Source organism: Sebastes umbrosus, chromosome 21 (assembly GCF_015220745.1).
Source record: "Sebastes umbrosus isolate fSebUmb1 chromosome 21, fSebUmb1.pri, whole genome shotgun sequence".
In the NCBI taxonomy this organism is placed as follows: domain Eukaryota; kingdom Metazoa; phylum Chordata; class Actinopteri; order Perciformes; family Sebastidae; genus Sebastes; species Sebastes umbrosus.
This window is the reverse complement of record NC_051289.1, coordinates 23684204-23706771: the sequence shown is the minus strand read 5'-3', so window position 1 is coordinate 23706771 and position 22568 is coordinate 23684204. Positions and strand designations below refer to the sequence as shown.

The window sequence follows — 22568 nt, the reverse complement described above, 5'->3', positions numbered from 1 at the left end:
TAAAAGCCTCATAACAAAACAAACTTTACCCATAAACAGGTAAGGTGTCTTTCTTTGAATAAGGGTAAACTATGTGTCTGTATTTTCTCAAGTAATTGGCAGATTAAGGGTTGAAAACATGACTCATCAGACTTCATAACATTTAATAAATTCAACCAGACGCGAACACACAAATCACATCTGATAAGATAGCAACTTGGCCGACTTGCAGAGGCGTTGCCCTTCACTGCGTCCACGATATGATTGCCTGACACCCAATAAACTACCCGCGGCGGTGGGAGATATGCTCCGCGTCAGTGTGATTCATGAAGTCTTTCAACTACACAAAACTCTACTTTGTTGTTTGCTTTGGATTTGTGTTAAGAGCCTTTATTAAGAGAGTAATAAATCACCAACACAGGATGGCCCCTACCACCGACACCTGAAGTTTCTCTCAGATATTTCCAAAAATGAAGGAAGCCGGGAAAAATAGCTTTAACCTCTGTGGTTTTGAACCGTGACGGCGAATCAACCACTTTATCACAGTCAGATGAACATTTTCTTCAAGTTGATGGCAAACTGATATCAACTTTTCAAACACCTCCCACTCAGCCGGCTCAACCTGATCTGACTTTGAATGCTCCTTCGGCTGCGGAATCTGCAAAATCGCCCTGACTGTTCCACATTAGCCAGTTGACTTGAGTGTTTTTCTCAACGATGCAAACACCCTCCAAACTGTACCGAGATTACATTTTTCCTCCGATTCGAGAGCTCGGAAGCACGGACGCCGCCGGCGTGATGAATCAAGTACCGTGTTCTGTGCTCACTCACGCGCCCGTGAACGCTCCTCTTGAGCCCTCCTCTTGCGTCTCTATTGTCCTCTCCATGCAGATGCTATCAAACACAACAAATGCGTTGCCCTGTTATATTTTCTTAGGGGGCTTTCATCTGTGCCTGCCTTTATCTAAGAGGGGGGAGGAAGGGGAGTGCCGTGACATTTATCGCCGTGTCGGCATGCGAGCGTGCATGCGGTCCCTTTCTCTTTATCTCTGAAGAGCGGGTTAGATACACGGGGTGTTAGAGCAGCAAAAAAGATGAAGATAGTAATGTGCGCTGGGATGCTGGTATCTCACTGGGTTTACTGCTCAGCACCAGGGGGGAGGCTTCTGCATCTGTTTGTGAGTGTGTGATCTTCATCTGCTAAGTCCAGTTTGAGACTGAAAAGAATAAGTCTGTAATAATTAAGGGTGTCACGATGTGGATTCTTAATCGGAAATTGATCGAAATTAAAGGTCCTTTATTGTAAAAAATGAAATTTTCCTATTTTCTATATTATAAAGCAGGTTAAAGTGCCTTATACATCCTGTTAAACTATCAAAACGCTCAATATACGGAGAAATACACACAGCCCGTATTCAAAAATTGCGCGCCAAACAAGCCGTTACGACTTCTGTCCATTTGTGATGTCACAAATATACAATATGTAGACCATTACACGTTTCTTAAACAAAATCATTCTAAATGTGTCCCAGTTTATTTCCTGTTGCAGTGTATGTTAATAACATCAGCCAACAGGAAGTAAACATGGACCCAAGCTGTTGCCTAGCAACGCAATTCCATTGAAATGCACTAAAATGGAGCTTTTCAGAAAGAGGGTGAATACAGGTATATTCAGGCAGACAGTATGAGGAAAATAAAGTTTCTTTTTTAACATTATAGCATGTAAACATGTTCTAGTAGAAACACAAAATACAAGTATGAACCTGAAAATGAGCACCATATGGGACCTTTAACTTCAGATCTCAACCATCAATATCAAAAGCAGGTCGATTATTTTGTTCTCCACCCACACCTAATGATGTGTGTCCGAAGGAAGATACAGCTGGACTCAAGAAATATAACGGCCATCCCACTCATGACTTGAACTATAAACCAGCACAACAATCCCAATTACCAGCAAAGGCCAGCATGTTCTGAACAGACACATTACATTACAAACACTAACAAAATGAACATTTGCATTTTGGAACATAAAAAAAAAGCAAACTTAAACTACTCAGTCCAGCACTCAGGACTAGGCAGGCATGATGGGAAATGTTGGCCATCCCTGTATGCCTGTGGCACATCACACTGCATGAATTAGCCTTGCGGCTAGCAGACAGTTACATTTCCTTACTCACAGCTCTTCCACAGGCGAAGTTTGCGTTGGATCAGGGGGGCTCACTAAACCCCCTAGAAATAGATCTTATATTTTTCATAATAACGCTGAACTAATAATTTATTGTAATAATCAATGATATCGACCTTGTTGTGTATTCTTATTGACAGAACATACAATACGGCCAACAGTAGTAAAGTCAACTTTCAGGCGATCTCCTGGTGATCTCCCTCCAGCCTTCTGCCTCCTTATTTAATAGTATTGAAATGAGTAGGTATCGTACAGATAACTCCTCATTTCATCTTCACAAATCAGCCGTTCCCCGTCCGTTGTGCCGCTTTCAAAGTGAGTGACAAGAATAAATAGGAACAGGGTGTTTGACAAAAGTTCCGCTTAAAACGGCGCACTGTGCAGCGCTGCGTCACTGGTGGCCAGTTAGTTCATTCCAAATAGAAAAAATTCAATCAAACTGATTTTGTAACTGACGCTTACTTGCGTTGCGTTCTGTTTGGAGGGTGTAATATTTAGGCTCCCAATACATTAGACCTCTCTGCGTTGTACACATTACATTCCCTCTAGATTTTTTTCTTTTGTGGACCCCGACCTTAAAGTTCAAACTGCGCCGATGAGCTCCTTTACTCTTTTCTTGGTTTAACATTAAGTCGCTGCATCTCCCGACAGAACAACACCACTGTTGAATTTCAGCCTACATGCACGATTTTTTTTTTTTTCAGCTCAACATTGTTGAATCAGAGCAGCTGATATTGGTAGCGAGAGCAAACATGCCAGCGGTTTACCGAGTGTCGTCTCTCAGCGCACACAGACTGTGTCCAAAGCTCAGCGATCAGAGGAGAGAGAGGAGAGAAACAAGCGCAACAGTAAAATTTGACAACAAAACCATATTTTTGTAGATTACAGCACACTTGTGATGCACTGCAGAAGGATTTCTGTTTTGAATTTGTAATGATGTTGAAAAGATGCAGCTTTTTATATTGTAGGCTGTTGTAGTCTCATTTTTGAAACGCTATCTAAATGAAAAGGGAGTTCTTTTTAAAGAAGAATTGGAAAGTGTAAATGACAGTTGTCAGGGCATAAAACCAATGGTCTGTTGATCTTTACGAATCAAGACTCCATAGTCTTAACAATGCCACGTTTAAGTCGATAATCAAATCGAATCCTGACCTTAAAACCAAAAGTTAAATCTAATCGTAGAATCGTGATGCCGCCTAGTAATAATGTAATAATGCAGCAGCACAAGAGTACAGTTCTACAGTGGTGACTCATCTAGAGCTTAGATCACCGTCAACCACAAGGACATTCACCAGTTTATGATTAAACCCCTGACACCAACACAGATAGGACCTCTGGAAGTGCTTAGGACACCCCAGATAAGAGCAGTTGTGGTTTGCAAAACGTGCATTCTGGCACGGCTCGGCCCTTTGAAAAAAGGCAAACTTCTGTGTGAGGGATGCTGTGCCTCGCTGACACACATTCATCATTGTGTCTTCCTGCTCACCCCTTAAACAACTCCAGCATTTACATTTCCAAAAAACAACATCTGTCTTCACGTCAGCCTCTTCCCCGCAACCCCAAAAACACACCGCCGAGTGTAACAGACAGACCGGGTTTTACAATCCGGCCTGAAATTAGTTTGTTTAGAAGTTTTAATGTGGCCGCGAGACTTCTAAGCAAAACTAAAGCGTGGCAATGAATAACACCAGTGGTACGGCGTGTGATCAGCTTTCAAAGGAACCTTCAGGGATTGAAATATGAGCGTCTTGTTTAAAAACCACAAACTGAATTATTCCAGGCTTTCCATGCAGGTCGTCCATCCACATCTAGAAGAGCTTTCTGATGTTCAACGTCAAGCTGCTGGGGTAATGGATTTAGTAGCATGTCAAAAATCTTGAGCGGCGCCTCCTTTTCAAAAAAGATGGGGCACAGATTATGTCGGCTCTGATGCATTGTCCATGTCAAAGGAAATGTCAGCAAGCAAAACAAACAAATAACAGCTGCTCATTTCAGCCGACATCTGAGTTAATGAAATGAAAGACAGAAAAAATTAGGGGCCGGAGCAAAGTGCTGCCCGTCTATAAGAAGGAGGCGGTCATATTGATGGGCTTCACTGAAAGGCGGCTAAAGTGCTAATGCCCGCTGAAATGTCATCAGTCAAATCAGCGCCTTCATCTTCTGCTCCCAGCTGCTTCGACCGGGAGATTTCTTTCAGCCCAACATTGATTGACAGAGGAAGGATTGATGAGGGTTTCTGCATGAGCTTGTCTGCCCTGGCGACACATCTATTCCTCTTCAACAGTTTGCTCTGAACAGACAAGACAAAGTGACTGGTTGCCAGGTTGCGCTGCTCCCCCGACATTCCTCTTTGTCTGGAACATGCAAAGTGACAATCTGTCTAAGCGCACATCACTTATTCTGAACATCCTTGTTTTTTTTTTCCAAGCCAAGTGACTAGCTCCCCGTCGTGTATATGTGAGCGGATTCTGAGCAACTACAGCGTGTTGGCTCTTTTGATGTCCCGCGGGCTCCGTCCTGGGCAGCAGATAACTCGCTGTTGGCGAGAGGGTGGCGAGGAGGTGGGGAGCTGGAGCTAGTGAAGCTGGTTCGAAGGCCTCGGCGGAGGGCTGAGTCTTGCAGGCAGGCGGGCGGGCGTGATGAGTGACTGGCACCTGCTCTAGAGGAGCCAGATGGCCGGGCGGGGGCCCGTGCCAGCGGGGTGAGGGGACCCTGTGTCACTCTGTGCATCTGCAGCCCGTGTCAGGATTCTGGCAGGGCCGGGATGTTCGGCCAGCCGTCGCCACTCGGCAGCCCCGCAGTCGCGAGGATGGAAATTCAAGTTGGGCAAGGGATGACTCGAAATGCAGCCACGCACCTGATGCTGTGTTGACGTGCAGGGGAATCAGTGGCAGTCGTCCAAATAGGATCTGAGAGTATGGATAAGAGGACGAGCGAGAGATTGGCTTTGGCATCTGGACAGCTTTACCTGGGTGAAGTAAAAAGTTAGAGCTCATCAAAAAGTTCAGTTTAATTATAGACTCAGCCAGGTGAGTTGCGGTGCCAAAGAAGTTTGAACATTCAGCACCAGGTAGCACGGCTCAACTTCCATGTCGGAGTCCTCCGTAATCCCCAAGAAGTGGTTTGATCTGCACCCATAAGGTCGGTCAATCCAAATCTCACATTTCACCTTCCAAGAGTTCAATTGAGAATTTTGGGATAGTATGCAAATTGGCACGCAGTTTAAAAAAAGTTTAGTGACAATCTTGAGCGGTGATTCTCAAAGTGGGGTCTAGGGGCCCCCTGGGGTCCGTCGCACTCTGTCAGGGGGGTCCACAAAATAATTTGCTATAAATTATAAAATTGTACTATCATTAAAAAATACATACCTCCAGATGCTGACCAATCGCGCCAATAAAACAAGCATATTGTGTCCATTACTACCACCCACGTTAGCTTTGGGCCAATAGAAACTCTGGTATGATTGTGACATCATCATGTCAGTGTGTCATGAATCAGTCACTTCACTCAGGGAGCAACGAACCGTTCCTGCTGCTGCTTAGCTTAGCTTAGTCAGTCTACATCATCAAGACCATACTAGCTAAATTGAGAAAATATGACATCGAGCGACAGCGACGGGAGACCAAAATGCGTCATGCGCCTTCAGATGCTAGCGAACGAAGCCATCAAGCCAGCCGAGCTAAAGCCACAATATCAGGGCAAAACAAAATGATGATTCAAATTGAAATGTGTTTCTGTTTATCACAATGGCAATGGCATCCAATGACATCTAAGAGTATAATTGGTAGTAAGCATTATGCTTAATCGGTGTTCCGATTATGACAGGGGTTATTGGAACATTTTCTCCCCTTTAAAGGGGTCCCTGGCCCCAAAAATGTTGAGAACCTCTGCTCTTGAGGATAGCCCACATCTTCCATGTAGCTCGAATTGTTTTAGTTTTGTGAATTCATTCCTTTTAGTATAACTATGTCTATGGACATGTGGTATTCTGTATGACAACACAGACAAAAGGGGTCTTGTATGGCCTACTGACCCCTACTGATCAACCATCCACCCCGGGTCCATCCTCAGGGACGCGTCATCTAGCAGAGCCTGAGCAGAACGTCGATACCGAGGTGACGCTCTCTCCGAGCTGCGACAGAAGCAAGCGGCATCTACCAGCGGAATGTGCATCGAGTCGCAGACAACGCCTGCGAGTTCTTTCTCGCTTTGTTGTGTGGCCTTTTTCGACCCGCCACCGAGTCCCGTGGGCGAATGTGCTGGCTGAGTCTAACCAGCTCAAAGACAGCCCCGCTGATCAATATTTGAGCAGCTCGGCGCTGCTTCAGCTTCTCGCCCGTGTCATCGGGGTCCCCCATTCCCTCTCGCTGGGACAAGTGCCAGGACATGCCGGGCTGTTTGAGGCCCGCTTACTGAGGTGATCCAGTACTAGCAGCGAGAACATCCCTTGATCCATTATAGATGAACTGGGGGAATTTGCTGGCAAGTTTGTGCGATTGAAGGAAAAAAAAGCTGCATAAAGAATAAACACGTATACAAGCTGAACATGTGCCAAGCACACAAATCCTATCTTAGTACATCATTACGGAGGTCTGAACAACACCGCATGAAGAGGTGGGCGGATGACAGAGAGTGACACTTCTTTCATCATGCACTGTTTTAAGGCTAGAAATCTACAGCTGTTGAAGCAGAAACGTGTGTCTGCATGCTCGTGGTGTTTGAGAGCAAACCCCACCTACGCACAAAAAGAAAACGCTCAAAATTACAAATGTGATCCAGCAGAACTATCATTGCAGTGAAGGATGGAAGGAGCTTCTGCCTTTGATCACTGCTGAGCCGGTCGCCACAAATAGCTATTCTTCAAAAGCAGAAGTCCACCAGTAGAAAACAGTTTGTGACAGGTTCCAAATACTTTGACGCGACGCCAGAGGCCACGAAAAACACATGAAAAAGAAGTCCTGGAGGGTTCATCCTTCATTTGAAGTCTTCTATAACCTACATTTAGACTTTGGAATTCTTTCACATTCTTCTTATTGACTAACTATAGCCCAGACTTGCATTCATTTCGCTGATAATTTATACAGTAAGTCTGTTTGCATCCTATCAAATCAAGCTATACTTTGATCAGTGTCTAATTACATGAGAGAGAGAGAGAGAGAGAGAGAGAGAGGGGGGAGAATTGTGTTGCCTGATAAGCACTTTGGAATACATTATCAGTTGGATGTATGCGGAGCGCTGATTTATTTTGTTGCTCTCGTAATGCTCTGTTAATTAGGAGAGGGGAGGGCTGTTTAATTAATGCTGGTGGGGAGGATTAAGGACAGGGGGGCAACAGCTTTCAACTTGTCAATTAGAAACACGGACGTAAAACAACACGAGCCAGATAAGACGGATACACCGGCTGAACACAAACGAGATGCAAACAAGGCTCTCTGCGGTTTGGTTTCCAGTCGCGTTGAAAGTGGGCTTTTTTTTTTTTAGTTTTCATGTTTTGCTGTCGCGATTCACGTAAAGATTCTCACACCTCCCGTTTTATTTTGTGTTTTCAGGGAAGAAGAAGAAGAAGCTCCCTTAAGGTAGACTCAAAAATTTGCTTTTGATCAGTTTTGTATTCAGTTCCTCAATGCTATGGCAGAAACAAGTTGTACTACCCATACAGATTTTTTTTTTGCAGAATGCCTCACAGTTCCTTCCCCACCTATCTATAACTATTCTGTATGTGCACACGTATGCATGCAGGACAGAAATGATTACAGATTTTGGATCTCTCCTCTGTAAACTCCTGGTCTCCCTGTCTTGCTTCTCCCTCAACCTTCTGACATGAAACTGTAGATTTATTTCATTCACTGTTTCCTTGGCAACTCTCTCCGAGAGACCAGCAAGGTTTTCGGCGGGAGGCAGAGTGCGGCAGCGGAGTCATTATTTACTGCAGGGCTCAAGCTCTGATATTCACTGACATGCTTTACAGCGTCACCCCCCTTTCCTCCCATGTCTATTTCCACCCCTCATCAGGACGTACATAATTACAGTCTCCATGGTGATGCTGTTGGTCGGGTTACTGACTGGACATTTTGAAATACAGCTATTATCTATTATGAAAAAAAGAGAATTCCCTTATTGTTTGCGGTAGGTGGAAAAATGCGTGTTAACATGTAAAAGTTGCTCCGAAACTGCGGCGAGCTAGTTGAGGTTCATGTGCTTCAAGGCTAATTAGAAGAGTTATTCTACGTGCTAATCACTGTTTGTTGGTTCAACGTCCTCACAATGAGGCTAGGCAGGCGGCAAGGCCTTTTACTGGGTGATAAATCTAAATTTGAAAAGTGTGAAATTCAATAAGCCGGGGTCTTAATTACCGCCCATGTTCACTTTCTCCGTTCATCCGTGATCATAAACTGAACAAGAGTTGCTCTGAGTGGCTGCAGCATGCATGGAGAAACAAATGGAGTTCACCTTGTCCCAAACCCATACATCATCAGCTGTCAAGGCCAGGGGCAATGTTAGCTCACTTTCATTACTAAACACTTTATTAACTTTGGTTAACAATTAGATACTGAAAGACAACTGTAAACAAATTAGATTGTGGGAATAAGTGTGTGGCTGAGTTGAGCAAATCCCTTCAGAATCTGGTGAAAGACTGTGAGTTGTAATAATAACAGCAAATTAGTACCAACGGTTTGTCAACGAGATCTGATCTTATCTTATCTTCATAATAAAAGATAAAATCTGATTATTTAGCATGAATGAATGTCATTCCAGTCAACACTGTCTATGTATATTCAACCCTGTCTCCTACAAAACTATGTTCCCATATAACCAAACTGCCAGATCACAGTCACAGTTATAAACCGTTTTAAACATTTTTAAACATTTGGTTAACGTTGTAAATTGAAACAATCTACATCAACAGAGACAGAGTGGAATGAGTGTCGAGCTAGTGACTTTCTGTCGTTGCACCATGGAGAGCATCCTCACAACCTGTATCTCTGTTTGGTACATCAGCTGCACAGCAGCCATCATCTCCAGAGCACAGAAGCTCATCGGGACACAGCTCCCAGCCCTGGAGGATGTCTACAACTCAACATCTGCAAGGAAGTCACACACCCACACCATCATCTGTTTGAGCCTCTACCACCCGGCAGGTGCCATAGGGCTTTCTACGCCTGCACCTCCAGGTTGAGGAACAGCTCCATCCCCAGAGCCATAGCTGCTCTGAACCAGTCCTCTAAAGGCACCATGGCTGCCTGTCTGCCCCCACAAACAAAACAAAAAAACACAAAAAAAAACTAATTTGTTAAGTTTAGGCAAGAAACCTACTTGGTTAGGGTTAGTAAAAAACATCATGATTTTGCTTAAAATGACTACTAAATTGAAACAAAACAACAATGAAACTACATCACTTAGTTTTAGGCAAAAAAAATATTTTGTTAGGTTCAGGCAACAAACCTATTTGGTTAGGTTTAGGCAACAAACTACTTGGTTAGGTTTAGGCAACAAACTACTTGGTTAGGTTTAGGCAACAAAACTACTTGGTTAGGTTAAGGCAACAAAACTATTTGGTTAGGTTTAGGCAACAAAACTATTTGGTAAGGTTTAAGCAACAACACTATTTGGTTAGGTTTAGTAAAAAACATCATGGTTTGTCTTAAAATGACTATGTTTGTTACGTTATTAAGCTACGGACGCAAATTAAAATAAGTGAACGTTCACAAAGGACACAAACAGTAGTTATATCATGCTAAATCTGCCAGGGTGATATTTACATAATGAATAAAATTGCATTTTACTATAGTGAATGTGGCACACACATATTTACATATATATACAATGTTATTTTCATACAATACATATGAAATAAACACAGACTCAATTGAGCTTGAAAATGATCAGTTTTTAGCAATAAAAGCAACCTGTCAACCCCACATCGTCCCCTGCCTGTTCTCTACCTTGCTAGCTGTTAATGACCGGTTTTGAAGCAGCACTTTACCTCCACAAATGGAACACCTTGAAACAAAGAGTTGTGCCTGTCAAAGCAATGTGATTCCAAACAACCACCAAGCCTCGACAGACACGCAGGTGTTATTGGAACGCTTCTCCTTGACTGACCTTCCGGATTGCCTCGCACCAAACGCCGTCTGCCTCTGAAATGGCAGCAATTAGCGGCTGGAGCCAAGCGGAGGGGTTATTTTGAACGTGCGAGGGGGCAAACAGAGCGAGGAGGGAGTGAATGGGAGAGAGAGAGGAGACCCGAGCGAGCCACGGGGGCCCGGAGTGGGAGGCAGGGAGAGGGAGAGCCAGAAGGTCAGGGATAATTAGAAGCCTTTGTGGCCCTCTCAAGAGGCTCAGGAGGAAGCCCACAGATGGGCCCTCAGCTCCCAGACACCTTGGAAAGGGTGATGCACACACACATGCACACGCTCACAAACACCTGAGGGATGCCGTAGTGGAAGCAGACAAACAAGTGACAGTGGACACAGGTGTATTTGGAAGAAAAAAGGAAAAATTAAAGAAATGATTTGTCTGTTTTCTGTAATTGCTGAATGGATCTAATGACAGCTATTTCAGCATTTTTTGCCAAGGGGGATGCTGTTGACGAAATTGCTATCGCATTCTGGCAGCCAGTTTTCTTATTCACAACACATGATCCCTATAATGTCACACGGTTGTGCCGGCTGAATTAACTTTTTTCCCGCCGTGGAATGCGTTGCCACCAGTGCTTGACTTTTAACTCCAAATGTCAATTATGTCACCCGGGTCCGCATCCCGCCCTTAAGCTTTCCTTTCTCGTTGACCCGGTGAAAAATCAATTAAAGTAACCGTGACTTGCCGGGCCTCAGGTATAGAAAATGCGAAACAGCCGTGATCCTGGCAATTAACGGGCTGACATTTCTATCCGGGCTCCATGCAAATCCACTGCCGGAGTGTTTCGACGGTGAGGTGAGGGAGATCGTTTTAGAGGGGGCTGCAATGCTGTTGTCTGCAGGCGGAACAAGAGTTGGAAGCAGTATGACACATATACCAGCCCTGTCTCCTGAAGACTATGTTCCCATACAGCAAAACTCCATTGTGACCATTATGTTTGTTTTCGACATCATAAATATGTTTGCAATGATAGTCCGTGGAACTCTGCATAGGGAGGAGGTCGGGATGGTAGATGGGTTCAACCATAGACTGTTTATAGGTGGATGACATGACAGCTCCCCAAAAGTGAAGCCGAAACATCTCCCCCCCCTGGTGGTTGGCTGCAGTATAGGTCATAAATCCCGCCCCCCACCAGTTTAGTGGATGGGATATGGACCAAACCAAAAAGTAAAATACATTTTTCCCAAAGGTTTCTGTCATTTTAAGTCGTTCTTATCAAGGTGACGGATGTTCAAGTGTTAATTTTTCTGATAAGTTTGGTTTTAATTAGTTATTTGATGCTATAAAAAGGGGGTGAGACGTCATGATTGACAGCTGTGATTGACAACTGCTCTGAGTACAGTAGCTCTCGTATCTGGGATATTTTGGCTTCACCTTTGCACAGTGGGAGGAAGTGGTGATGCGCCGCCCATTTGTGTGCAGCCTATGGGTCAAACTAACACAGGACTTTCACCCAGGCGCCGCTGTTTGTGTCCTGGACCAGTGTGTAACAATTAGGGGGATCTATTGGCAGAAATGGAATTTAATAATATTAATAAGTATGTTTTCCTTTGGTGTATAAATCACCTGTTAATAAGAATCGTTGTGTTTTCGTTACCTCAGAATGAGCCGTTTCTATCTACATAGGGAGAGGCTCCTCTCTCCACAGATTCCGCCATGTTCCATCAGTAGCCGAACTCTGTTAACTTGTCCTGCTCGTGCCGGAGTTGATAACTCTACTCACTCCCGTTGCCGCCGTCTCTCTCATTCTCTTGCTTCACCACTCACTTCCCACAAACACACACTCTGCACACTGGTTTTGCTCTAAATGGCTCTAGAGAGGGCCATTCATGCTTTTGCGTCAGCCACCAGAGTTCTCCACCACGCCTGGCACACGGGAGAGGTTTCAGTTGGTTCTAATCTCCTCACCTCACTGCCAGATCCTACACACTGCTCCTTTAATAACGTAACAACTGTAGTCATTTTAAGCCAAACCATGATGTTTATTTTTTACTAAACCTTACCAAGTAGTTTTGTTGCCTAAACCTAACTAAGTCATTTTGTGCATTTTTTTTTTTTATTTTTTTTTATTTACGTTGACCATGTATTTAAAAATGTGGCCATAATCTGCGGGAAAATCTGTTTCTCTCAAAACGTAACTGAGAATGCAGAGTAGTTGTACGGCTCCATAATTCTGTAGGAGACAGGGTTGCCTATACATAGACGGTGTTGACTGGAATGACATTCATTCTTCTTGGAACCAGTAATACCCATCAGCTAAGGCCTTGACAAGCACTCCAGCAGGCCTCACAAGGCTGTCTGGGAGCTAACCTGCTGATATAAGCACTTCCTGTCAGTCAGTCAGGTAGCATTTCCATTAGAGGTGTTGATGGCAGACCTTACCGTCACCGTCATGTGATTAATGTAAAAAGCACTCACTATCGCCTCACATGTCTGCCTGCCTTTTCAGCCGGTATTTATAATTTCAGCATGCAGCCTTGTTTACTGGGGGACGTTTTTCTGAAAGAGCGCGGCGCGGAGAGGTGTCCGCCGTACGAAACGCCCCTCACTGCTTTATATTCTGTTGCTGCCGGTGCCATAACATCGTTCGGTATTTTGGAGTCAGTGTACTGAGTGATGTAAACGGTAAACAAATGTGTTATGACAGAGGGTCAACATTCGACTGCGGCGCTGACAGCCGAGGCAGTGGGAAGAAATTACTTCTGATTGATATTTTGCCTCTTGTCAGCAGAGCAATTTCAACCCGAGCAGACGGACAGGATTGAAAGTTCCCCCTGCAGAGCTACTGTGTTTTGCTTCGCTGCTATGTAAATAACTTGTGTGTGTAACATTTTAATGAAGGATGAGGAATGGAGGGGAAACCAGGACTAAGCGTATGTCTCGGCTAAGCGGGTCACCTGTAGTAAACCTGTGCGTGATAGATTTTGTGTGTAATTTCTAAACTTTGCTTAATCTGAAGCTTAGTGTTTGGCATGCTAATTCAGCCCCATGCATGGCATGTAAATATCAGCTAAATGTCACATTCATTAGGGGGATGCAGAGCCGTCTGGATGCGGGACAGCCCTTCTTTGCAGTGGACCTAGATGAGTGAACATGCTAATACCTGGAGGTCAGGGTGGGGGTTAGTTGGGGGGGACGGGGATCCCCAATCTGGGCTCGTCCTCAGAGACCTTCTGTGTGTCCATGCAGAGATGCACAAATGTGTGTGTGCGCTGGCTTCAAATCCATTATGCAGACAGTTTTTCCTCAGCCCTTGTGCCGCTATAATGAACAAAGACTTGATTGTTGACTGCGGTGTGAAATGTCAGCTGTCTGTTTGTCTAGATGTGACATGTCATTTTTGACAGGAGCGTGTTTTCCCTCCATCACCATCACTTCACATCCGTTCATCTCAGCTTGTTTTTTAGGGGACGGTGTTTATATGTTCTCAACGCGGAAGCTCTCCTCAGCAGGAACCATTAAGAAAACTCATAGATCATTCCCTTTTTCTCCCGCTGTGCTGCCGACACACACGGCGTTTGGCCCAATTATTGCTGTTTTCCATTGTAATGATGGATTGCGCGTATGCATATTTATAGTTTTCAAATGCCCTTTGCACAGCGGAGGGGATAATTCTACTTGTCCATCACTAGATCTGTCCACTTTATGTCAGCTGAATTAACTACTCGAGCTATCACCACACTGGCCTCTCTCTCTGTGCTCATGGTTAACAGCAAAACTCAGGTTTGGCTTGGTTCAATACTGTGAACTTTTTGAGTATTAATCGCAGTACATAGAAGGTCAACCAGATGGCCGATACCTTCCTACTTCCTGTTCCCATCATCATCCATCCCAGGGTCCTCTAAGCTCTCTCCAGTGAGGACCGAGCTCCCTGCGGTGTCATGTTGATTCTGACTGGCAAAGCTGCAGCTTTAACCTTTTCCCCTCCAGGCCTGCTGTGGTGTAAAGTAGGAAGTGTGTGTGTGTGTGTGTGTGTGTGTGTGTGCGTGCGTGCGTGCGTGCGTGCGTGCGGCAATAACCAACCAGGGGGGCGGTGGTGTAAATGTGGGTGCTGCCCTGATAATTAGCTAAATAGCATTCTAATGGTGGACCACGCCATCTGTCCAAAAGGGGGTGGGGCACAGAGAAGGTCTCACACATTTTTTAATGAGGCTTAATATTCACACAGAGCAATAATAGGACGGCACAGCGTGACTCAAACACTTGCATTTTAGCAAAAGAAATGTATAAATCGGTCTGCTAATTTCTTATTATGAACTTTTGTCCTTTCCCATACCTCGCTTTTCCTCAGCACATACACAAACACTTGTAGACCTACCTGCATATAATAAGTTTAAAGGGGCATTCGACCCACTGTTTTCACACATAAAGGTCAGTTTACTTGTCACTGGGAGTACTGCACAGCCTGTGTAAACAGATGTATAATGTCAAGTAGGAGATAATAACAGTAATAAAGGTTATCTCAGCTTGGGGCTGGAGACATCAAATTGATTACAAAAACCCTGCGTTATAAAAAAGGCACGTAGAGTTTGGAATTCATGTGTATTATATGGGCATTTACAGGATCTAATTAAACTATTGGCGGAATTATGGGAACTGTAGGATCCATCATTTTTGGGGTTTTGAGCCACACTAAGGTGAAAAGTCTCTGCTGCTTCAATTTTGACCATTACCTTTTAGTCTATTGTGATAATAAATCACTGGAGTAACCCTTTAATTTGATTTAAGACAAATGAAAATTCATCTCTACAATGATAAATAAACACAAATTCATACCCACATATGATGCACACTGCATCTGTGGTGTATCTTTAGTGGTGACCTCATGCGTGATGCATGTTCAGCGTTTTTTTTCGACCCATCATGAGAGCCAATCCGCACCGCCCGACCCTTAAAAACATGAGTTAATCAACCACCCTAACCAGATCCAACCCGCAAACCGCCAGTCTTATATGCATTAAAGTAGCATGGCTGGAGGTCTGAGACGAGAACAGAGACAAGCGGACTTGAGCACCGCGAAGAGAAGATGGACTACTGCACACAATGTTTCTGTAAGTTATTAATAACTTACTGGGAAACTCTACTTTGTCACTTTTTGACCCGCCCAAACCTGTGATATTTTCTAGTAAGCTCAGCCCGAACCCACCCACCTATTAGCACCTATTAGCACATCACTAATAGTTCATTAATACAAGACTAAGAGTCTACAGCTGTACTTAGGATTAGTGGTGCTTTGAGCTAAATGCTAATGTCAAACATTCTAACAATAACTAAATGCCAACTTGGTGATGGTTACCACGTTCACCATCTTAGTTTAGCATGTTAGCATGCTAACGTTTGCTAATTAGCACTGAACACCAAGTACTGTACAACTGAGGCTGATGGGAAGGTCAGTTGTTTTGCAAGGATTCGGTCGTAAACCAAAATATTGGACAAATTGAAAATTTGACCTGATGATGGTGCTAGATGTAAAGTCACCAAAGTTATTAGAAAACTTCTTGAGGGGTGACATGAGTGTCAGTACGGAATTTCAAGGCAATCTATCCAGTAGTTATTGAAATATTTCTGCACCAATGTGGTGGACCATCAGACAGATATACAGACCGACATTACCATCTGTAGCACGGCTAAAAATCCAACCAATAAAAATCATCACAAACTTTTCAACAATCCAACTTTTCTGCCTCTTTTACCAAATCTTACTTTCCTTGTCTTCATGATTTAAACCTAATTAGCTTAGATTCTGTGATGTCCTGCCCCCAACGCTCCGTTTCAAAACGAAATACATCCCATCACCAGAGTAATAGTACCAGGGGACCTCCTAAAAAACGACACCCTCCTGATCCTGTTTTCTGTGATGTACTATAAGCAGCAGGTTCATCAGAACATATGCACACACACACAACTACCACCACTGCCAGCGATTTGGAGAGGAAGTGCTCGGTGCCGGCGCCGTAAACTGCCGTGGCACAACCAAAATTACCAGGCAGCTGCTGTCCAGGCTGCAGGGCAGCTGACCCCGTATACCGCTGGCTGTGCATGTCAGAACTCCAACTGCAGAAAATAATTACAGCTGCCGGTTGGCTCGACCCGGGCGTTCATCACCATTAGATCCACACACGAAGTTATTAACAGGCAGAAAATACAAAATGGCACCTGTGTGAAAACCACGCCAGAACTCTACCACGGGCTGGTAAGAGAGAGACTGATGGATTTGGTGGATTGACGTACAAGGAGGGATGTTTGATGATTAAAAACACTTGATGCAGTTATTTTATTGTCACAATAATGCCTCCGTACTGTGACTGGTGATTGTGATTGGTGGGAACTTCTGATGATGTGAAAGCAATTGTTGAGCAGACAGCCTGAAGCAGAAGAAAATGCTGGCACCATGCAGCCAGAAGTAGAAGAAAATGCCAACTTCACAGAAACCACTGTGTCAACAAAAACTTAAACCAATTTTGTAAACATCTGGAGGCGTGGAGGATGGACCAGTTGGAGACAGGGAGGGCAAAGCGGCGCCATCCTTCGCTCTAAGGCCAGCAATCAGTTTCAAGAGGTATTTTAACATAGAGAGATGTTCTATTCTCTGAAACAAATGCTGTGGTGGCCACCGACATATTTTACATGTTTGGCTTAACCCACAGAGAACCAAGTTTCATACCTCATGCAAAAACACACGTTCTGTTTTGATGGCACGTCGATGGCTGCAGCACTTTCTCCACTAGATTGTCTCTTTAAGCACATAAGGCAGCACATCAATCACGTATATTGAAGTCGGTCACGGGCCAGCCATTAGTGAACACGGGCTCAAGCAGAACATGAGGAGATGGGTGGGTGAGCGCTGGCTACTGGCTTTTTAATAATAAACCAGTGGGCTCTCATTTTTTAACCACTCATGGAGGGGCGTTGTTGATTGATTTCATTTCTCCAGCTAGAAATATTGATAGGCTTCACGCTCCTTGTTGTGGAAAATCAATGACAGGAGTCATGAATAAGGAGAGATGGAAAGAGAGAACGAGATGGAGAGAAGGTTGGAAAAAGAAAGGGGTTGTTATATAAAGACGAACAACTGGTGTTACAACTGGATGATAATATGATTCAAGGTTAGAAAGCTGGAGCAGGAGAGATGGTGTGGTTTCCTCACACAATGGCTAAATACAAAGGAAAGGAGACGGAGAGGAGTGGAAAGAAAGGAAAGAAGAGGAGAGGAAAGGAAACAAAGGAGAGAAAGGGAGAAAAGATCAAATGAAAGAAAAGCAGACAAAATAAAAGGAGATGAAGAAAGAAAATGGAAAGAATGGCTAGGAAGGACAAGTTAGGAAAGGATTAGAGAAGAAAGGAAAGGAAATAAAAGAAAGTAAAGGACGAGGACAGGGAAGGAAGAGAGTGTAAATTGGAGGAAGCAAAGGAGAAAAAGAGAAGAAAATAGAAAGGGAAGATGGAGGGGGGTAGGTAAGAAAGAGTCAAGAAAATGAAAGGAAGGCAAGTGAAGAAGATAAATAAAAGGAGATGAGAGAAGAGAATAAATGATAGGAAAGGAAAGAGAAAAAAGAAAGGAACTAAGAGAAATAGAGGAGAGAAAAGAAAGGGAAGGGAGAGGAGAGGAGAGGAATTGAAAGAAAAGAAAAGGATAGAAAGGAAAGACAAGTAAGGAGAGGATAAGAGAAGATGAAACCCAGAAATGAAAGAAAGAAAAAGACAAGGAAGGAGGAGAGAGAAGTGGGAGGAAGCAAAGGGGAAGAAAATAGAAAAGGGAAGAGATAAGAGGGTCAGGGAAAGGAGAGGAAGGCAAGTGAGGAAGAGAAAAGAGGAAGGAGAAAAGAAATGAGGAAAGGAAAGAGAATAAGAAAGGGAACTAAGAGAAATAGAGGAGAGAAAAGAAAAGGAAGGAATAGAATATGTAACAAGGGCACTTGAAAACATCGCTGGGGAGCATGAAACATAAAGAGTGTGTTCTGACATACTGATGATTTGAGAGTGACCCCTCCAGGCTCCACAGAACGAGGTCCACTGCATGTTGTTCTCCCCACAGACGGAGCTCCGCGGCTCTGATGACACAGCCAGCCGAGTCCCGGGACCGAAGAGGGGCCTGCAGAGCAACGACAGGCCATGCCAGAGCTAATTATCCCTCAGAGACATGAAGAGAATCACTCAGCTGTGTCTCTCACACACATACACACTGAGAGCAGAGATTAATCCTATTCCCCCCTCGTCTCTGGTGGCAGAGACTTTTTAATGAATCAAGAGAGGTTTTTAAAGCATCTTGTGTCTTTCACTCTCCCTCCTCAATTTCATTTGAAAGTAAAATCTCCATTTTTTTCCCTGGGTCAATCAATGACAAAAGCTTATCTGGATTGACCCGAGCGATTTCTGCGCGACTGTTTCAGATTCGAAACGTGTTGACGCGCCGACACATTTCATCATCTCATTTGTATGCCCGCTACACCGATGTTTGTCTGATTTGAAATCTGCAAAGAGAACTGAAGCGATCAATGCAGTCGCTGGTAATGGCACCTGCTCAGACTCGGCTAAATAATTGGACCAACACATCTTCTCCTCTCCAATTTGTAGAGCACTCCTTCAGACTGAGAGATGACAGGCGTTAGCCTTAATGTCGCGCTGTCAGATGTCCACATGAATGATGCAGAGTACTGCGGCCATCAGCAGTCCTAATGTTTCAGCACTGAAGTTCCTCCTGCTCCTCTCAAGACAGTTGATAAGCAGGAACTGTTCTGGGGTGTCCAGAGTTCCTGTTAATTTTCTGCATAGACAATGGTATGTGATAGCATAAGTACAAAAATGAGCAGCTGGCCAAAGTCCTGGCTAAGGTTCTGGCTCAGAGTCTGGAGTCCATCATACCAAAGATAGTCCACAATGACAAGATGGGTTTTATTAAAAATAGAATGTCTTTCTTCAATATTAGATGAGTATCTAATAGAGATGTTCCAATACCATTTTTTTTTTTTTTATCGATTCCGATACCTGAACTTGCGGTATTGGCCGATACCAAGTACCGATCCGATACCAGCGTGATAAAAAAATATAAATATTCACATACCCTACTAGGGTACTGCCACCCCTTGAAACGGAAGCCTGACATACTGTACATATTGCCATTTTACATGTTGGATTTTCCACTGTAAAATATTGCCAAATGGCCGACATTTTCCTTGCTCTGACTACCGTTACACTCTCCGCTAGCACCGCACTGTTGTTGCCAGTGGCATCCATGATACTGTACATCCAGGGTGGCAGCACAGTGAAGGGCTACTGTTTCGGAGCAGCAAAGAAGAATTGATTTCCGGTTAAACAAGTTGAATTTTTTCTGGGTTAATAAATTATGGTATCAGATCCATGCATAGACGGGCAAACCTGCTTTGCCGATGCCGAATTTTGGGCACTATCGGTATACAACTAGTATAGTATTTAATGTTATTCATTCACCTTCCACCCCAGGGTCACAGGAGATTCTAGCTGTTCTTGATACGGAAAAGGCATTTGACCGCGTTGAATGGGATTTATCTCCTAGCCACTTTGCATAGATTTGGTCTTGGAGAAAGCTTTATTGCTTGGGTCAAGCTTCTGTATACTTCTCCCCTAGCTCCCGTTCACACTAATGATGTCTCTTCTCCTTATTTTGAACTGCAACGATGGACCAGACAAGGGTGACCTTTATCTCCACTCCTTTTGCCCTCATTATTGAACCCCTGATCATAGCTATCCACGCAGACAACAAGGATTTTGGGGTACTACCAGGAGGGGACTGGAGCAAAAAAATCTCCTTGTATGCAGATAATGTCATACTTTACATATCAGAACCAGCCACATCACTACCTCAAGTTCTCCACTACACTTAACAATGTCTGTCAAAGGTACAAAAATGTAAACGAGAAATCCCAAACACTACAAGAAACATTCAACAACTAGTCTAAAATTCTGTAGCATGCACTGCTAACAGTGAGCTGAAGCCAAAGATTATACTTTGTACAAATCTGATAAAAGATTCAGTAGTTAAAATAACTTCATGTTGAGCTTCAGGGTCAATTTTTGATGAATTCAGAAACCATGGTGCAGTATCACAGTTCTGAATTTGCTACAGATATGATTTTCAGACTTGCTTCTTTTCCATTTCAGTGGCGCCTAGGGCTAAACTATGCACCATGTCAAAATGATGGAAAACTGAGCTTTTGAAACAAGCCGTCGGGATTTCTGTCCATTTGTGATGTCACAAATCTACAATATTTAGACCATTTCGAAGTTTTAAACGTAAACATTCTAAATGTGTCCCAGTTTATTTCCTGTTGCAGTGTATGTAAATGACATCAGCTGACAGGACGTAAACATGGACCCAAGCTGTTCCTTAGCAACGTAATTCTGTTGCAATTCCATGGAAATGTACTAAAACGGAGCGTTTCAGACAGAGGGTAAATACAGGTATATTCAAGCAGACAGCATGAGGAACATAAAGGTTTTTTTAAACATTAAAGTATGTAAACATGTTCTAGCAGAAACCCAAAATACAAGCAAGAACCTGAAAATAAGCATGATATGGGACCTTTAATGGAATGCCACATTTTTGCCAACAATCTCACAATCCGATATTTCCCAATTAATTAGATGCAAAAGTGACGGTTATGTGACACTGCCGTCAGTGATGACACAAAATGATGATGATTCATCAGTTGGAAATCTCTAGTGACTGTGTCCCATAGAGTAAATGATTAAGTATCTATTATATAATGATAAGCTTGTGAATCTCGTTTGATGAATTTCTAAAACATTGGTGTCAGGTCTGAACATTGTTCTGTGTGGATTATTTTAACAGTTACACTTAAATTTAACTCCTTTTAATTAAACAAATCACAGTTCAGTACTACACAACACTTCTTGGCCTAGATGGCTTGTTAGTGGCAAAATTGTTGGTGTGTCATCAGGAAGTTATGGGCCCCAGGGGGGCCTGAATGATGAGCACCGTGTGTGTCATCATCATGCTTTCTCTCAAGGCTCCCATGGGTGTCCTTCCCCAAAGGCAACACACTCTCCCCGATGAGTCGGCACCAGAACAATAACCAGCTACCAGCCGGTTGTGACAGTAGAAGCTTTTTATGTGTTAATTGTGTGAGCCTGCCTGTCGTTCAGTCAGTGTTGACTTTTCACGGTCTACTTTTTTCTGCTGATTTTTTTCTCATATTCCCCGTTGTGTAGGCTATCACTATTCATCTGTCATTTCAGAATGCTGGAAATGTCAATGACATGCAGCAGCTGGAGTGAAGGCTGGAGCATTATACAGCTCAAAAGTGGCACATCGTGGGACGCATCGCAAATTTAACCTCACAGCTACTCTGTCTGGGCTAGGAACTAGGGCTGTGAATCGATTGACATATTTAATAGCAATTAATCACACATTTTTTTATCTGTTCAAAATTAACCTTAAAGGGAGATTTGTGAAGTATTTAATACTCTTGGGAGTGGACAAACATGCTGCTTTATGCAAATGTATGTATATATTTATTATTGGAAATTAATTAACACAAAACAATGACATATTGTCCAGAAACCCTCACAAGTACTGCACTTAGCATAAAAAATATGCTCAAATCATAACATGGCAAACTCAAACCCAACAGGCAACAACAGCTGTCAGTGTGTCAGTGTGCTGACTTGACTAACTGCATGTAATTATTATAAAGTGGTCTTTAAAGGGGAGACTCGTGGGTACCCTTATAACCCATTTTCATTCACATATTTTGAAGTCAGAGGTCAACGGACCCCTTTGAAAATGACCATGCCAGTTTTTCCTCGCCAAAACTTAACGTAACTTTGGAGTGTTATTTAGCCTCCTTTGCTACAAGCTAGTATGAGGTGGTTGGTACCAATGGATTCCTTAGGTTTTCTAGTTTAGTATGATGCTAGTATCTTCACTCATCAGTCAGTATCTAGCTTTAAAACTGAGCCCGCTACAACCTAAAAATCGCAAGTTGCATTAATGCGTTAAAGAAATTAGTGGCATTATTATCACGTTAACTTTGACAACCCTGCTAGGAACACATATTATGTGGATATCTGGGGCTCTGGCGGTTTCTCCATGATTTATTATAGCCTTGCAGAAAGTAAAAGTATGGGGGGATTGGTTGGACCCCTTTGATCTCTCCCTCCCGCGACCCCGGCAACCCTTCCTCTCAGCTCTATTTTCTCCAAATGTCTCTTCCAAACAGTGTCATTTCAGTGGCAAACAACACCTGAAATGTTCAATCCTGCC

General features: G+C 43.5%; 1 long non-coding RNA gene across 1 annotated transcript; it reads right to left on the bottom strand.

Annotated features, from left to right (window-relative positions):
• Positions 1–11788: 11788 nt before the first annotated feature.
• On the bottom strand, positions 11789–21935 carry LOC119480755. The gene is made up of 3 exons (XR_005204999.1): positions 21924–21935; positions 15220–15223; positions 11789–12091 (listed from the first exon to the last, which is right to left on the bottom strand). It is a non-coding gene; the product is annotated as an uncharacterized LOC119480755 (long non-coding RNA).
• Between the last annotated feature and the right edge of the window lie 633 nt (positions 21936–22568).